Consider the following 17,832-nt stretch of genomic DNA (forward strand, 5'->3'; position numbering starts at 1 on the left):
ATCTTTCACATGAGGCCTATTGTTGAACATGGATAGCTGAGTTATACCGTACTTCCCAACATTTGGAAAATATAAAGAGAGACAAAGACATCAGCTATGCATAGTGAAACATATTTGTGGGCCACGTTCATTATTACCATGTCCATTTTACAAAATTTGGCAAGTTATGAAAGTTTGACGACATTTCGGAGAGTTTTAGGACCATTTTTATGTGTTATACCAGTTTTGCTAATGAAGGTGAAATTACCCTTAAAGCTGCGAGTCTCAGCTCTTCCAAGAGACCTGCCTATCTTAAATAGCTACAATTGTGTCTTTGCTTATCTTAAATTGTTACAAATGTATTGAAGTCCAGCTGCTCAGTGTTCTGCCAAAAAGTGTCTTATTTTAATTAAGTTTTAGAAACTTTGTATCTTTTTCTGGTGTCAGTGCAGGTGATCAAAGAGAAACTCAGGGTATTTCAGTGAGAAAGCTGGGACTGCAGGTTGAGCTGTCAAAATTGGGATTGTCCAGCAGAAAATGGGACAGCTGGGAGGTATGTTATACCTTTCACTAGCTTAGGCCAAGTCAAGTGCATGCCTCAAATTAAGGAATTGGCAGCCATCTTTATGTGCAAACAAAATATTATGTCAGAGCGACATTTAGTTTTCAGGAAGGTTCCAATTAATGTTCAAAATAGGCCCTGGTATTTCAAGAACACAGAGAACCAAACAGCTTCCCACAGGTCCAATAAACAGTGACATATTGCAGCAGCTCATCTGGCATTTACCATTTGAAGTATAATGAAATAAAAATGGGGTTTTTTGCATATATGTAATCATTTCAACACCACTTCTGTTTCACTCCACGTGTGGACCTGATGGCATTGGACAAACCTGAGCCACTCCGCAGTGGTATTGGGAGAGAGTGGGTTCCTGGTACTTACTAGCTCAGTGTCTCTACCTAGTGGGATCCGGAAATGCACCTACGGGGGGGCCCAATAGGAAACAATAATAATTCACACACAGTAGTTAGTAAAAGAAATAACTTTTTATCTAAAAGTAAATGGGCAACTAATACAAGCAGCACTCCTAACAAGGTGTCAATAGGGGCCTCACTAACTTACTAGGCAGGCGCAAACTATCTCCCTAACTATTAGAAAGCAAAGTCCTTTAACTCAGTCTATAAAATCTTCAAGTGCTCCTTTAGGATACCGTCGCTTTAAATATGGGCGAATAAATTTGCCAGGCTTGGATTTGCAGCGGAGACTTGAGAGAGGGCCACATGGGTCATTTCTGTTGCTTTTGAATCTGAGCTGAATGCTGAGGATCAATTGCAAACTTACTGAACAGACATGTACCATGTGGCCCCCCTTCAAGTTGCTGACTAACTCAAGAGTTAGAGAGCTGAAAAGCAGGAAGTAGTGTTCTGGCTTTTATGTTACACATCCAGTCACTCCAGCCTTTATACATTACATTTTTGCCTAACTAAATTAGAAACACTTTTTATTTTGCACAGCCTATCTATTTAACTAGTTTTTATTTTCAAGCTGAACTATTCCTTTAACTGCTCTATCCTTTGGCAAATGGACCTTAATTATTACCTACAATTATATCTTACTCCGGTTCATGAAAAAAACATTTTCTGAAATCAGGGAAAGTCCAAAAAGAAATTACATCAATAGGGGGTGCATGGTACATCGTTTACAAAAACAGCTAGGAATGTAATAATTTTATATAAACATATAAATGACCCAAGGCCAGTAACGTAACTAGGTGGGGACGGGCCCTGGTGCGGTCCCTGCAGCCTCCCCTCCACGCCGATTTTCTTTGCGGCTGCAGCCAACTGCTGCCAGTTACAGCAGGGTGCGATCTGCCGTGGGGTCCTGTGGGGTGCAGGCCCTGGTCAAATTACACCCCCTGCTCTCCCGGTAGTTACGCTAATGCAGGGCTGCCATCAGAAATTACGGGGCCTCGTACAACAAAATTTTCTGGGCCCCCTGGTCCTGCCCACTCCAGCCCGCCCCCCCAAGCCCCACCCCCAGATCCTGCCTACACCACAGTAAAAAGGCTACACAGACATTTTGTTTTCAAAACTCATCAGTTAATAGGGCTTCTCAAGCATAATTCTATTTTAAAATCAGAGTCTTTAAGGGCAAATTAATTTCATTATACAGAGAAAGCTCAATTTTACATGTCCTGATTTTAAGTTTTCCTTTTCCACAGCATTTTTTTGTGGTCCCACAATATAAGGCACTTCCATGATTTTCAATTTTCACAGATTTTACACAATTTTTTTATGGTCCCTGACAGAGGGTACCTGATAGAAATAACCTGAGGTTGGTATGTTTTTTATTTCTACATTAGATGCCTGGGGGGAAGTAAGCAGTTTATTCATAATTGTTAAAACAATTTGAGTCTGAGTCCTAGAGTAATCATCTATCTTGTTAATATGAGAGGCCTAACAATGAGGTACTGGCCATTCTTATTATCTGGCCATTAAACGCTATACTGAAGGAATGACTGATGCCTCAGAGGATGTTATGGCTTCCCTGTAAATAACCTGTCCATTAACACTTGACATGCAAATAAAGGCCATGGTGACCTTGGGCATGACACTGACAGAGGCCAAAGTCTTAGGTTCAACAGTGCAGCAAAATGAAAGTTGTGGCCTGAAGCACCTACCGGTGGCACGCTTATTGTACGGACAGGGGCCACTGAAACAATGCATAGTCCCCTGGGATAAGATCCACTCTCACTGTCCTACACAGCCCCGGATCTAGAAACACAACATGAAGTGCCAATACACCGGAGCCGGGGCACATCTCCAGCAGCACGGAGCCTTGAGTGACACTGACCGGACAGAAAGACTAAGCTCCCTACTTACCCATAAACATTTGCCGTCCGGTGCCTGGCAATAAAACAAGCGCTGTCCCCTAACACATGCCTTTCTTTAGGATTCCTTTCCTGGTAACTAACAGGCATCATAGCTACGCCACACGGAATCCCAGCAGTGGAGGGTACCCATCATACCCCGTGCCCAGCCGCAACAAGCACAACTTTATTTGTATAGCTGGTTAGCACGCATCGCACAGTACCAACGAGCAGCAAAAATCTAGAGCGTTGACAGCTGTCACAACAAAAGGGCTTTGTTATAGTGTTTCGGCGATGCAAGGGGGGCCCGGTTAATCCAGAAAGTTCAGCGCAGCCGGGCCCCCCTTAAAGCACCGGGCCCGGTACAGATGTGCCCCCTGTACCCTCCTGATGGCGGCCCTGCGCTAATGCCCAAGGCTATCTGGGAGTCCATGTTTTTTTACAGTAGTAAAGGAACAGTAACAGATTCAGAAACACTATTATAGTTTATATAAACAAAGCTGCTGTGTAGCCATGGGGAGGTTTTCAAATTGAAAAAACGACTAAATTACATAGTTATTAACATATAAGCTCCGTAAACATCATTGTATCCATTTTTCCAGCTTGAACAGCTGCCCCCATGGCTACACAGCTACTTGTTTATATTAATTGTGAGTGACTTATCTCATGTGTCATTGCCCTTTCTGAAGCAAACACAAACTTTTACCAGTACTGGGCAACAGTACATTATTTTTTAATTACTTTAAAACCCTTTTATTTTTGGTGTTATTGTTCTTTTAACAAAAGATATAGTAACAGGAACATCTGTGGTTGGAAGAGAAAAATTCATCACAAGTTGTGGATAGGATCTCTGGCAAACCTGCTGCAGTTGTACTGGCAGGTAAAATTGCATACCAGTTCAGCAAATCAGAACATACAGGTTTACTTGTAATAATATAACATGTGATGAGTTGAAAAAAGTACATTGTAAATGTTTTTAAGCACAAACAAATTTAATTACATTTTTGAGGCAATTAGTGCACGTTTCATAAACTTTTTGGCCTTCGTCAGACAACTGTAATGGATTTGTATTTTTCCCCTCCTGATTTTTATATAATTGAACTAATGACAGCGCTGGCTATTCCTGCCATTGTTATGTTTGGACCCTTATATCTGTTTTCTTGATGAGTCTCAAATCTCTGAGCCCAACATTGTTCACTGAGAACGTTTTACAGTCAAGAACTCCAATACTTTGATCCTGGTTCAAGCTCTTTTTGTAAAGGGGTCACACCCAGAAAATTGCTTTCCAAAATGTGACCTCAGAGTTGTTTCGAATCTGATACCTATTAAAGAGAATGGGGAGGATGGCAAACTGCCTCTCCAATTGGATACAGGCATTTCTGAATATCTTGCTATGCCCATCTAGTTATGTAAAACACCTGCCAGGCTGCCACCCTTCATCACTTTGTAAACAGCGTCCTACATCTCTTTGCTTTTTACATGTGTACAAGTAAAAAGGGTTCCCGATACTTTTATGTCAAAACAGAGACGTTCTTAATGTGTTTTCTAATTGATTCCATTATGTGCCTTACAACAACCATCGCCATGCCAAAGGGCTTCATGGAGTTTGTAGCTTGACAACACATTAGGTATATTGGACAATCATCCCAATAAAGCAAAACATAAATCTCTCAATTGGTACGTGTTATTTGGGAAGGAGAATCATATTTTGGGTTAGAAGATCAGAGCACACCTATTCCCAGGACACTGGGAAGGGAATGTGCCCTACGGTGTTCTGTGATGGAATATCAGATTTGTAGGGTCTAAATGTTGGATTTTTAACCTGGGAATTGGAGACCCACAAGCTATTTAAAGTGGTTTGATGTTTGATACAAGCTCTTAATATCTTCACAAACTGGAATGTGGAAGATTCTGGAATTCACAGTCATGGCATATAAGAGAACGGGGACTAAACTGACATGGGTTAGTCTATATAATCCAAATTATGAATAAATCTTCCTTTTGATGCCACAACTCTATAGTCTAATGGATTTTCTGAAAAGCGTTTCCAGCCCTCCTAGCCCATAAGATTGGCTTTATATGTGAGTGCACCGATTTGGACAAGGTTAATATAACAGAATACAGAGTCGGCTTGAAAATCTGAAATGCAGGGGAAGTGAGAAGCAATAGAAATCACGAGAGAAACGCAAATGAATTTGAAGTGCAAATGTTGACAGATAGTGCCAATCAAAATCAGTGAGAACAGCCAAAGCTTATATCATTATGGCTATTAAAAAATGAAATATTTTCCTTCTTCCATTCCTCATGTTCCTCTGTTAACTCTTGATTTCCCTTGAGTATGTAGTGTATATTTCCTACTAATTGTATGTCTCGCTGACACACAGTTTTGATGTCCCTAAACTCAGTTATTAAAAAGCTGCCAAGTTGTGTATAGGGAAAATAAACTACATTTTTATCTGCACAATTGCGGTTCCTTTGGTCTTCCAAAGCATGTCACATGAAAAACAAATTGAACACAAGATCATAGATTAATTCATTTAATAAGCATCTTCTTGCCAGATTGGGGTGTGTTCGTGGAGTGATCATCATACACACAAACATGCAATCAGAGCAAAAGTTGACTTTCATTTGTTTCCACACTTCTCCTCCCTGTACGAACAATAACAACACTGGTTATTCTAAATTAGAACATAGGGTCTCTTCTGGATGATAATTAAGGACTGTAATCACATTTGCAGCTAACAAAGTCACATTATAAGGAAAAGGCAGATTTCCTCACCTCTGTGAAATGAAATGATGAGGGGCCAATAGTTAAGGAGGAAGGGGATCACCACAGGGGTTTTTGAACTTTTGGGAACCTCATGGACGAAATTTAGTTTGAGATGAAAAAGATCAGAAAAACGTATCTTATAGTTTGTAACGTGAAAACTCTATGGATCTGAATTAGGAGAAACTTTTTTCTCTAGTAATTGAATCTCGTCTCACATGATAAGCCATGAGATCATTTATTCTTGCAGAATTGAATCTGGTCCTTTTTTATTTTAAAGCCTCCCTTTATGATCCAACATTTGGTTGAGGCCATTTGTACCTGAAAAAAATCTTGATATTTTAAACATAAAAATCAGCCATACATCTAGGGCAGCAAATAAATATGTTACCTGTACACTCTCAAGGTGGCCATACATTATAAGAGCCACTTGTTCAGCAAGGTCACCAATGCTATACATGTCCTAATAAATACTTTTTAAAATTGACTAAACTTTGCTGCTGTGTTTATCAACTGTGGATCTTTTCATTAACTTTGGGCGGTTTTCTCATTTTTGGTCTTGGACTGGGGGTTTTTGGTAAGAAATAACAAATGATTTATACAGTATATTTATTTTATAAAAGCAGAAATACATGCCATTTTTTTGGTTTATTAAGGTCGTCAAACTCTTTCTCTTTGCTTAACAGTGTCACTCTCTCCCCTAATGTGCCCACCAAAGGTAGGGCCAAATGATTGGATTAAAACAACTGGAATAGTGTGTGTTGGGGCATAGAATTTGTTAATACAAGTTTCCCGAATCTCTGTCTAGTTAGGTGAAAGTTTAAACAGGTATCAAGATACAGAAGGATATTTCTATTGCCACTTTCATTTATTGGGGAAGGCATTCTGTTGCTAATAAATATAACCTTGTTTTGCTGGTTCAAAGTTCACACATACTGGTGTGGTGCCCCAAAAATAAATACTGTAATAAATCATATTCCTAGCACAGATAGAACAGATGAATGTTCTTATATGTTGGCATGAAAATACACTTATGCAAAGCATATATTTGTCCAGAGCTTAGTTAATCTAGCCCCTACTGAACCCCCGAATAAAACAAATAGGCACAAAGCGCAACTGTCTCTATTAGCAAATATTCTCTTGGCTGTGATTTGATACTGGAAATGCTCTTGAGAAACATTGAGAAACCTAAACATTTACCAGACTCTTAGGGGAATTCACTAGAGCTGAAACAGAATTTCAATTCAAAGAGTATGTTCTATCAGTCCTACTGAACTGATTAAAAAAAACTTGAGTCCTCTGAGAAGAGCCTCACCGTATCCTTTTACTAATTCTGTAAATAAAATATTCTTTGTCACTTGGGTCACATGCAACATTTGACAGTAGTGTTTTTTGGCCCTGGTTTCAAAATATTATCTTTTGTGTTTAATTTTTCCACCAGTTAGAATAGTTGCTAAGCAACTTCAGACAGATTTGAACATCTATTTCTGGTGTGCGCTGTGCTCATGAGAGTATGGTATAGCCACATAGGGAAACATAGATTGTATCATGGTAACCAAAGACATAATTAATAAATACAATAAGAATATTACTATTCTTGGAACAAAATATTATTTTTAGATAAAGTGTTACAATCTCTATAGCATATGCTATAAGATCATACACTAGGTCAATGAGCAAACAGATCTTTGGCCACCAATGTGCTGGGCCAAATCATGATGACCAAATTATATGGCCCCCTGACTGTATGGAGCACGGTCCAGTGCATCTATTCCCGCCGGCGTTCCATCCAAAATGGCGGCGCCCAGGGCAGGCCACGTGGGAAGTCGGCAATGGCGCCTCGTCTGGACGCAGCGAATTTGCGCCAGCGCCAAAACGTGCAGCATCAACGCGCAGCATCAGCGTGTGACGCATGACATCACTACGCGCGTTTTGGCGCCAAAAATCAGTTTAAAAAGACGTTTGAGACCCACTGCCTTTGCCCGTGAATAGGTTCTACTTCATTGTGTTCCTGGGTGCTACTATTGTGTTTTGGATTCTTGATATCGACCTCTGCCTGTTCCTGTTTACGACTACTTGCTGCCTGAACTGATATTCTGCCCGTCTGACTACGCTTTCTCTTGACCCCATCTTGTACTGTGAACACATCTGATCGTCTGTGATCCAATAGGATGGTGATCTGTTGGATTGGACACTTACAAAACTGCATGTCCAGATTTTTTTAGTATTAATGAAATCATCTGCTCCACCAAATCTGAAAACTTATGGCTTGCTTTATGGGCAGAAGGTAAAGGTCATAAAATGTAGATTGTGTATACTGTAGATTGGGGAACCTGCACCCTACAGCTGTTGATGAACTGCAACTCTCAGAATACTATAGCTAGCTAAAGGCTTGGAGTTCTAGTGCAACAGTAGCTAGAGCTCAGCAGTTTTTTGTCCATTGAGTTGGGGGCCCCATCTTCTCCAGCTCAATCCCCAGATACACTGAGAGCTGCATTAGATATACTGTTCAACTAACTGATTTCAATTGCCTAATATTTATAAGATTGCGTTGTGTATTATAAAATTAGAAATATGTCCGACCAGGAGGATAAAGAGGACAGCTAAAACAACAGAAATGAGCAAAGCGGATGGTGACAGATGCATTCGAAACAGGAAACGACATCCTGGGGGATTTATTACACTGTCTAGGTATCTTACTGGAAATGGGGCAGCTGCAAAACAAACAGCCCTTCCCAAACCGTTCCAAGGCTCCATCCCCTGTACTGTAACTTGGCTGAGGGAGAATGAATAATACTGAGGGTCTTAGGAAATTTGTCCAAAGCCCAAAATGCTACAGCACTAACAATAACAGGACATAGAGAACTCACACAAAGCTTTTGTAACTTAAATGACATTCAGTAACACTTACAGAAGATGTTATAAGCAGGGGCTCTGCTGCTATTATTCAAGCTGAGAAACTCGCCTCAAGCAGCAGCAACCCGAAGGTTACCAGGGGCAGCAAAAAAAGCCATTCCTGGTAGCTTTAAGAGCCGAAATTCTGATTTTTAAATTGGGTGTGAGGGGGGAGCACTGCAGCATCAGAAAGGCTGCCTCAGGCTGGCAAGAACCCCCGAAACGCCCCTGATTATAAGAAGCATATATGGATTACTTATCAAACAATTTCCAAAAAAATGTTTTTTAAAGTCCACTTTAGGGGATGTACTGGCCAGCCAAACAAGGGCCAGAGTTCCAAGGGCATAAATCCCTTAAAACATCCAAAATTACCCCGTAACTCAAAATTCATAAAAATATCTTATTTTAATCCACATATAATTTTTACATACAAACCAATTACCTGTGACTAAGTGCTGAAGGTACGAAACACATAAGGCGGACTGTCATGGGGTTTGTATAAAAGATATTTTTATAAATTTTGAGTTATGGGATCATTTTGGATGTTTTAAGTAACTTACCAAACAATGACATGCATTATACTACCTAATATCATTCTGAAAAAATATCATTACAATACAGAAGAGCAGCGAACAACCTGTAAATTATACAATACCCCTATTAAAAAATGTAAGTATATTAGAAATCACCAAAGGCATGAGACTGTATGCATGAAGCCTGAGGTGGCCTCATACTTTTATGTTCATTCCAGTGTGTCATGTAACAAGCAGTGCTTATAACTTCACAAATTAGGAGTGGGAAGGGGAAACCATTTTTTACTTCCTTGTTTTGTGACCAGGGCTGGAACTAGGGTTAGGCAGAGTAGGTGCCCGACTAGGGCGCAGTCATGATGGGGGCGCACTTTTAAGGGGATTTTGTTTTTTTTAACCCTAGTTTGCTTGGCCTTTAATAGTTTAACAATTTTATAAACCACCTATTCCAACCCCCTCTTGCCCGTGATTTGTACTGCGGGCTCTCCCCACCTACCTCTTGGCAGCTGCTGGCACAGATACAAATTAGGGGCAAAATGACTGGGTTAACCAGGCCTCCTAGGCAACCTGGCCGGCCACAGCGCGTTTGATTGCACGCAAGTGCGCATGCGCAAAACTGCGCCCGGGCACGCATGCGCAGAAGCGCATTTACAGTAATTCCAGCAGCGGCTGGGGAGAGACTTAAACTATGCTCGTGTGCAGAGGCGCATTTACACTCACAAATTACAGCAGCGGCCGGGGAGAGATGGGACCCGAACATGGGGTAGGCGACAGAGCAGGTACGTGCCTGGCCAGGGTTGGACTGGGAGGCATGGGGCCCACCGGGGCTACTGCCCCAGGGCCCCCCTCCAGCCGCCGCTGCCGCTCCGGAGTGCTGCAGGGGGTTAGTGCGCATGCGCGCGGCGCCGCGGTTGTGCGCATGCGCAGCCATTCTATTCTACCGCGACCCCAAACAAAGTGGGGTCACGCCGCCCCACTAAGTAGCGGATCTGGGCCGGCGGGGCCCACAAGAGCCCGGGGCCCACCGGGGTTTTTCCCGGTGTCCCGCCGGCCCAGTCCGACACTGTGCCTGGCGCCCCCCAGCTTTGTGCCCTAGGCACGTACCATCTCTGCCTACCCATAGTTCCGGCCCTGGGGTTAACATTATGGTGGATGTTTTGTCTTATGCTGGCACAGGTACAGATTGGGGGCAATCTGAGGGATTGACTGCCGTTGGCACAGGTACAAATGGGGGTAATATTATATAGGTGCTGGCACAGGTACATGGGGCAACATGATGGCTGCTGGCACAGGGGGCAATATGAATGGTAAGGTGGCAAATGGTAATGTAGGACCAGGTGGGGGGGGCACTGATTGAAGCTCTTGCCTAGGGTGCCAAAATAACTTGGCCCGGCCCTGTTTGTGACTAAAAGTCACGCAATTTCCCTCCCCACCCTAATTTGAAAATATGCAAATTCGGATTTGATTCAGCAGGGCAGATGGATTCAGCCGAATTCGAATCCTGCTGAAAAAGAACGAATCCCGAACCGAATCATGGATTCAGTGCATTCCTAATATCGATGCTTAGTGGTTCAACTTGTGTCACGTGTATTAAAAGAAATAATGTAACCCTTTCTCAGGGCCCCTGGTCCTCCCTGCAGGTACAACCACCACCCACCCCTGCAGACCCCAGGAACCAGCAATCCATGTAAATGTCTTTAAGTCAAAATATTTTAGAATTTGAGTCATCTCTGAGGTCCATCACGTATAAAATCACTTGACCTGTGATCATGGAAGGTGACGTCTAATATGGTGATATGGACAGATGATTTATTCAGTATAGTGCTTTATTATTTCAGATCAGGGGCTGGTCCATGTGTCGTATAAGAAAATGTGATTCACATTTTTAACTATTAGAGTCAAACTAGGAACCAAGCCATTAAACTGAATATGTAGAAAGCTCTCAATCCATGAAGTTAATAAATCAACCATGCCACGTTATATGTAACACTACAAAGCAAGACGGGGCAGCAACACTTGGTACTGCCCAATCTTCAGTTGTTGTTAAAGTGCAATTCTCACCTTCCACAGGTGCTGGGCCATAAGTCAGACATATTTCCTATAAATAATGGAGCCCAGGGCAGTTTGTTTTGCCCCAGTCCCTGCCACTACTGAAAAAGGCAGTGTCTGGCTCTCATAGATTTCTGTTAATGCTGAAATATTTGTATAGATTTTTCCATGCCTTATAAATTGCTTGGCTGGTTAAGAGAAAGCAAATTAAAATTGTGCTTCGTATGGCTGCCGGCCCCATGTCTAACGTTTCATGGTTCCATTTCATTCTGGCCCAGATCACTGGCAAGTACATTGGTGAATGGTTGCATCTGTCTGTGTGTATTCTGGACATACTTGGCAACACGTTGCATTTGTCACAGCTACAAAACACTAAGTAAATAGTGGAAATTCTGATTATCAGCCACCTGCCGGAATACAAACACATCCACCCTCTAGTGAGGCTACTTGCTCTGCTTCTCACTCTATTCCTGCATGGAATGCTGGGAACATATCCGGACCCACTAGCCTTTTTTAGGTTCCAGCTGCTGTTATGCAGAATCCCCCAGCCAATTTTCCATTTTCAACATTGTACCTAATCTCTTACTTCCTAACGCACAGATTTCCTTTATTCCTATAACCGCTGCTTTAGCACAAAGGGCAAATCAAGGAATCCTAGAAGTGATGTTTTTTAGCTTTTTTTTCTGTGGGATTTGTTTATTCTGGCGAATGCCACTGAGTTACAAGGAAACTCCCAAATAAGGCTGAGCAGCACACTTGATTCTACAAAGTCATTTACAGGAATTTCATCTTTATAGCGAAATTCCCCTGATATGAAAAAACTCTAGATGTTGTGTCTTTGGCCCTGCTGCCAAAAGTGATAAAGGAGATATTTCTTGCTAAATATAAATACTTGTTTATTTATTGTACACAAGCATTATATATAGAACTGGATATAGTCCTTAAACAAGAACTTACTCTTGCTGAATTGTGTTTACTAGGGGAATACCTTTGCAGTAACATAGGTGTGTGCTTTCTCCTATACTTAGGTAGTTGCCCTGACCAGTTTTTTGATGACTCTATTGATATGGCACAATAATATCATTCTACACCCCTGGGTTTCTAGGTCATGCTCTTTTCTAGCTACCTGATTATAACATTATAAGAGGGCTATGAGAGGTTATAGAGAAGATTACATTAAAGAGACAGTCGGCGGCTTTGACAAGATAAAGCCCGAAACTAGTGGTGTTCTTGCCATGAGGTCTTGCCTCAACTGCATTTTACCAGGGGTAGCAATAAGGCCAGATTTCAACCCAAAGCACCCTTAGGCCACTATGTACTGCCCCCTCACCCACCCCCACTACACCCCTACTCCCTCACCTATTTCCTGCTGGGGACTGGGTGGGCCAGAGATCCAAACAAGTCTGCAGTTTTTTTTACCAGGAACTGTCTATTATTAAGTGTTATGGCTTGTAGGGTTGCCACCTTTACTTCAGATTCATTCCAGGCAATGGCGTAAGGAGCAGGGGTAGGGCATAGAAGGGCCGGCAAATTTGCAATTCTGGCCCCAGTCTTGGCAGGTATTTTACTGGCTAGGGTGGTGCAATACCTGACAGGTGGCAACTGTAGATGCAGCCACCGTAGATGCACCTTCATAGAAGCTAGGAGGAAAAAAAGTTTATGAAAAATAACTATACCTTAACTCTTAATACAACATATTCATAATGAATACAGGTGTGGGAACAGTTATCCAAAATGCCTCCAATAAGGAGTAATTATATCTTTTTGGGATCAAATACAAGGTACTGTTTTATTATTACAGAGAAAAAAGTAAATCATTATTAAAATATGGAATTATGTGTCTATGGGAGATGGCCTTTCCATGATTTGTAGCTTACAGGTATTGGATCATGGAACCCATAGCTGTACATGCATACAAAATGTACATAAAAATGAAAGCATACTGGCCCTTTCAGTGTCCAAGCGTGATAAACAGGCACTTGCCTGCCCATAGCAGCACAGTTTAAAGACAGGTGCTACTCCAGCAGAATTCTGCACTGACATCCAATTCTCAAAAGAGCAAACAGATTTTTTTATATTAAATTTTGAAATATCACATGGGGCTAGACATATTGTCAGTTTCCCAGCTGCCCCCAGTCATGTGACTTGTGCCTGCACTTTAGGATGGAACTACTTTCTGGCAGGCTGTTATCTCTCCTACTTAATGTAACAGAAGGAGTCTCAGTGGGACTTGGTTTTTACTGTTGAGTGTTGTTCTTAGATCTACCAGGGAGCTGTTATCTTGTGTTAGGGAGCTGTTATCTGGTTACCTTCCCATTGTTCTTTTGTTTGGCTGCTGGGGGGGGAGTTGATATCACTCCAACTTGCAGTACAGCAGTAAAGAGTTTATCAGAGCACAAGTCACATAACTGGGGGCACTGGGAAACTGACAATATGTCTAGCTCCATATCAGATTTCAAAATTGAATATAAAAAAATCTGTTTGCTCTTTTGAAAAATGGATTTCAGTGCAACTTTACAACTAGAGGGCTGCAGACAGTAACCTCTGTTTATGTAAAGTAGGGATGCACCAAATCCACTATTTTGGATTCGGCCTGAACCCCTGAATACTGAAAGAGTCGATCAAATACCGAACCAAAAACCGATTCCTAATTTGCATATGCAAATTAGGGATGGGAACGGGAAAACATTTTATACTTCCTTGTTTTGTGACTCAAATTTGGTCAAATTTGCCCAAATCCCGGCAAATCCTGTACCGAATCCTGGATTCATTGCATCCCTAAAGTAAAGTAAAGCAGACTTCATTGCATGTCCCAGTCCTAGGTGGCAGGTGGCCATGTCAAACAGGCCAGTCATATTTCGGGGCTATATTCAATATAAATCTTTCACATCACGGAATACACAGCTGTTTATTGCTATGGTTCTCACTGGTTTTTACAGGGTGCCAATTTATTCCACAGCAGGAGTTACCACTAAATATGTGTCTGTTCCGCTTCACTTTTACAATAGAAATAGAGAAAAGTCTACTTCTTCATACAGAGCTAAATCAATAATATAGACACTTTGGAATCGAGACCAACCTCCCTCGAGCAAATAATATGAGATGCAGAGAATGAAAAACATATCAGCCTGCCCAGCAAGAGACATGAGAAAATAACAGCAGAACAGATAAAAACGTTCTCAGGAACAGGAAGATATTAAGGGGATTTGAGCCGGCACTTTAATTTTCATGGACTTGTTTGCACCATAAGGTAATGAATATTATTCAGGCAAGTAAATAGATTTGTCTCCAAAAAGCCTGTAAAACCAGCATCCCTTGAATGACATTTCAATGATGATGCAGCTGATACTGATACTTCTATCAATCTGAAACCCCTGTTACAAATAACTCTCAGGTGGTGAGAGAAGGAAGGATTGGTAAATTCAATGTATTTCCATATGAGATAGAACCTGGTTCTACAGTATGTCTATTCCAAACTGTCTCTTCAAGCTGGTCTCTGTGTGTAGTAACCTATGTATAGTGGACCAATTAGCTGACAGATATTGAATGTTGACAGCCCAGATTATATCACATAGAATAGATAATGCCATACAGAGCAGGGTAGGTAGGCCCCTAGGCAGACAATGGACTGTAAAAATAAATTGGAGGGCCAAACACTGCCAATGGCATCCAACTGGACAGCCCTTTAGTTTAGAGCAATTCAATATTGAATCTAGCTCTTCTCTTGATAATCCACATTCATATGGTTAACCTGAGTTAGATCGCTACTGAACCAGCCTGCCCCAGTCTATGAACTACACATTTATTTTATACCCAAACCCAAAGGCAATCCAAGAGTAAGATCACTCTCTTTCCTTACAAACTCAGGGAGACTTGGCTCATATTAAAATATTAATATTCAATTATAAGGTCTCCAATGAGAAAGCAAAGCCCTCTTTTGGTATCTGTTGGTAGCCTGCTTGGGGTTCCACTGCACCAGGACACACTGGGAGGACATCAGCACACAGTGATGCTATAATGAGATGTGCCAAGAGGGAAGCTGGATGGGGGGCAGCACAAAAGGAGTTGGGAGCCATAACATACTAGCTTCCCGCTCACATACAGAAGCTCTGTTCTTGTGGAAGGGGTGTTCATTGGACCCAATACATATTCATGCAAAATGGGATTTCAAGGTTATGAAACCCAGTAACTAAATGAAGTTCAATAAGGGCATGCCAACATACGGGGTGTATTGTCAGCAGGGCCGGATTTACATAGCAGGTGCCCCTAGGCCCACTGTTGTTAGCCGCCTCGTCCCTCCCCTATTATTCAATCAAATTTTCATCATCAGGACCAGAGCAATGGGGATTGGCGTACAGGAAATTTTAAAAACTATCGTATCTCCTGCTCATCCCCAGTGTTTCTGAACCAATTTGGGTGTGGTTGGGCAACATGCTGCCCCCTAAAATCCTGCTGCCCTAAGGCCAGGCCTTGGTGGCTTCTCCACAAATTCGGGCCTGATTTTCAGCTGGCATTTATAGAAACTGCCGCCATCTATTTCCTTGAATAGGAGATGTGTAATGTCAATTCTAGAGATGCCATTCAACTGAATAGTTTCGGGCACTTTTCCACTGACTGAGATATGCCGGCGGAGAATGTGGCCAGTGTGCCATAAACCCAACAGATGTTAGAATCTGTTACATTTACACTGATTCATCCACTAGCTGGGTTTTCTCCTCCTTACTTGCTCTCTATAAATGTTGTAGACCCCAAAGGAGATGCACAGCTGGATGCATGTATGTCTGGTCCAGCTATTGGTATGATTTAAATGTTTGTTTTATTGTTTCCCCTCTTTCGCTCAAACTTAAGTCTATGTACAGTCTCCAAAAAAATATGCTGGAGGAGCTTGCTACAAAGAATCTGTTGCCCAATATACAGGCTGCTGGATAATGTAGCTGTACAGATATCCCCACGAATCCCATCCTCCCCTCCTTTTAGTGATGATTTTCTCCAAAGTGCTTCCCCCCTCAGCATTTTCTTGGAACAAGTTAATTATTTCCTATCAGTGATGTGTTTGTTGTTCCTGCTTGATCTCCCCCATTTTACTAAACCACAAGCCCGAAAAAAGAAAGGAAAACAAAGAGATTAGGCAAAGGGTTGTCAAATATTACAAAAAAATGGGTGCCCTTTGACATATTCCATGAAGCGTCATCTTTTCCATTTATTTTGCTGTTCATTGAGGCTGATCCTTTTCTTTATATCCAGATGTTGCGAAACGATAAAATCTGGCCCATGCCGCTTGATGATCATTTAATAGCACTGGATGTAGGGCTGCACTTCACGTAGGGATGCACCGACTCCTAAATCGAAAGTTATGGATTCACGCCGAATACTGAATTGAATTCAAACCATTCTGCAGGCCTGGAAATGCAGTGGAATCTGTGAACGCCACTTTTTTTCAATTGGACAGAATTTGGTTCAGCCAGGCTCTTGGATTTGGCCAAAACCAAATCTTGCTTAAAATAGCTCGGATTTTGCCCAATCCTGAATTGAATTTGGAATTCGATGCATCCATCTTTCTCTTATTGGTGCCAGCTGTGTACCAGCAACATTTCATGTGTTCAGCCAAGTGATTTATGATTAATTGGCAGTAGGTACAATAGACACTTGCACCCTCTGTCTGTGTGCACTGCAATACATGAAGTTAAATATATAGTGAAGGCCATGTATTTGTACTTTCTACATAATAATGGTGGATTTGGACAGCTCTCTGTGTAATTACAATCAATGTGCTTAATGTGGTTAAAAGGGGTTGTTCACCTTTAAATTAACTTTTAGAATGATGTAGAGAGTGATATCCTGAGACAATTTGCAATTAGTTTTAATTTTTTGAGCATTATCATTTTTGTTTAGTTGTTTAGCTTTATATTCAGCAGCTCTCCAGTTTGTAATTTCAGTAATCTGGTTGCTAGGGTCTAAGTTACCCTAGCAACCATGCATTGATTTAGATAAGAGACTTGAATATGAATATGAGAGGCCTGAATAGAAAGACGAGTAAAACAAAGTAGCAACAACAATACATTTGTAGCCTTACAGGGCATTTGATTTTTAGATGGGGTTCAGTGACCCCTATTTGAAAGCTGGAAAGAGTCAGAAGAAGACAAATAATATTAAAAAAAAAATATTAAAAATGAAGACCAATTGAAAAGTTGGTAAAATTAACAAAAAGATAAACCACCCCATTAATTTGCAGATTATTTGTATATATTTGCATTGTTCTGGTGTAGGTTTTCCGATTATGCAGGGGCACTGCTACCATGAGACGAGCCCACAGGTTACCAGAGGTGCCCCCACCCCTTTCCATGGCACTCACCTCTTCAGTGCCCGAGGGGGTTGGGGGGGCGGTCCATGTTGCACCGGAGGGGTCGTGGTGGTCCACGTCGCTAGTGCAGAGAATGCGATTGCGCTCTCTGCACTAGAAGAGCCGGATTTCCGGGTTGAAAAGCGGAAATTTGTCTCTTAGTTACCAGGAGAGCAATCTTTGCTGCCCCTGGCAAACAGGGGGGCGCTGCCACCTGAGGCGAGTGCCTCAACTCACCTCATTGGTGGAGCGCCCCTGGATGCGGTCCCCCCTACACACCCTCTGGCCCTGGAAATGGTATACCCTGGGTGTGAGGGGGGTTGGCATCAGAAAGGCCACCACAGGGTGGCAAGGACCCCTGAAACACCCCTGCAAGTATGTATGCATGTATTTAGCATGAAC

The sequence above is a fragment of the Xenopus laevis genome, chromosome 3S (assembly GCF_017654675.1).
Source record: "Xenopus laevis strain J_2021 chromosome 3S, Xenopus_laevis_v10.1, whole genome shotgun sequence".
Taxonomy (NCBI): domain Eukaryota; kingdom Metazoa; phylum Chordata; class Amphibia; order Anura; family Pipidae; genus Xenopus; species Xenopus laevis.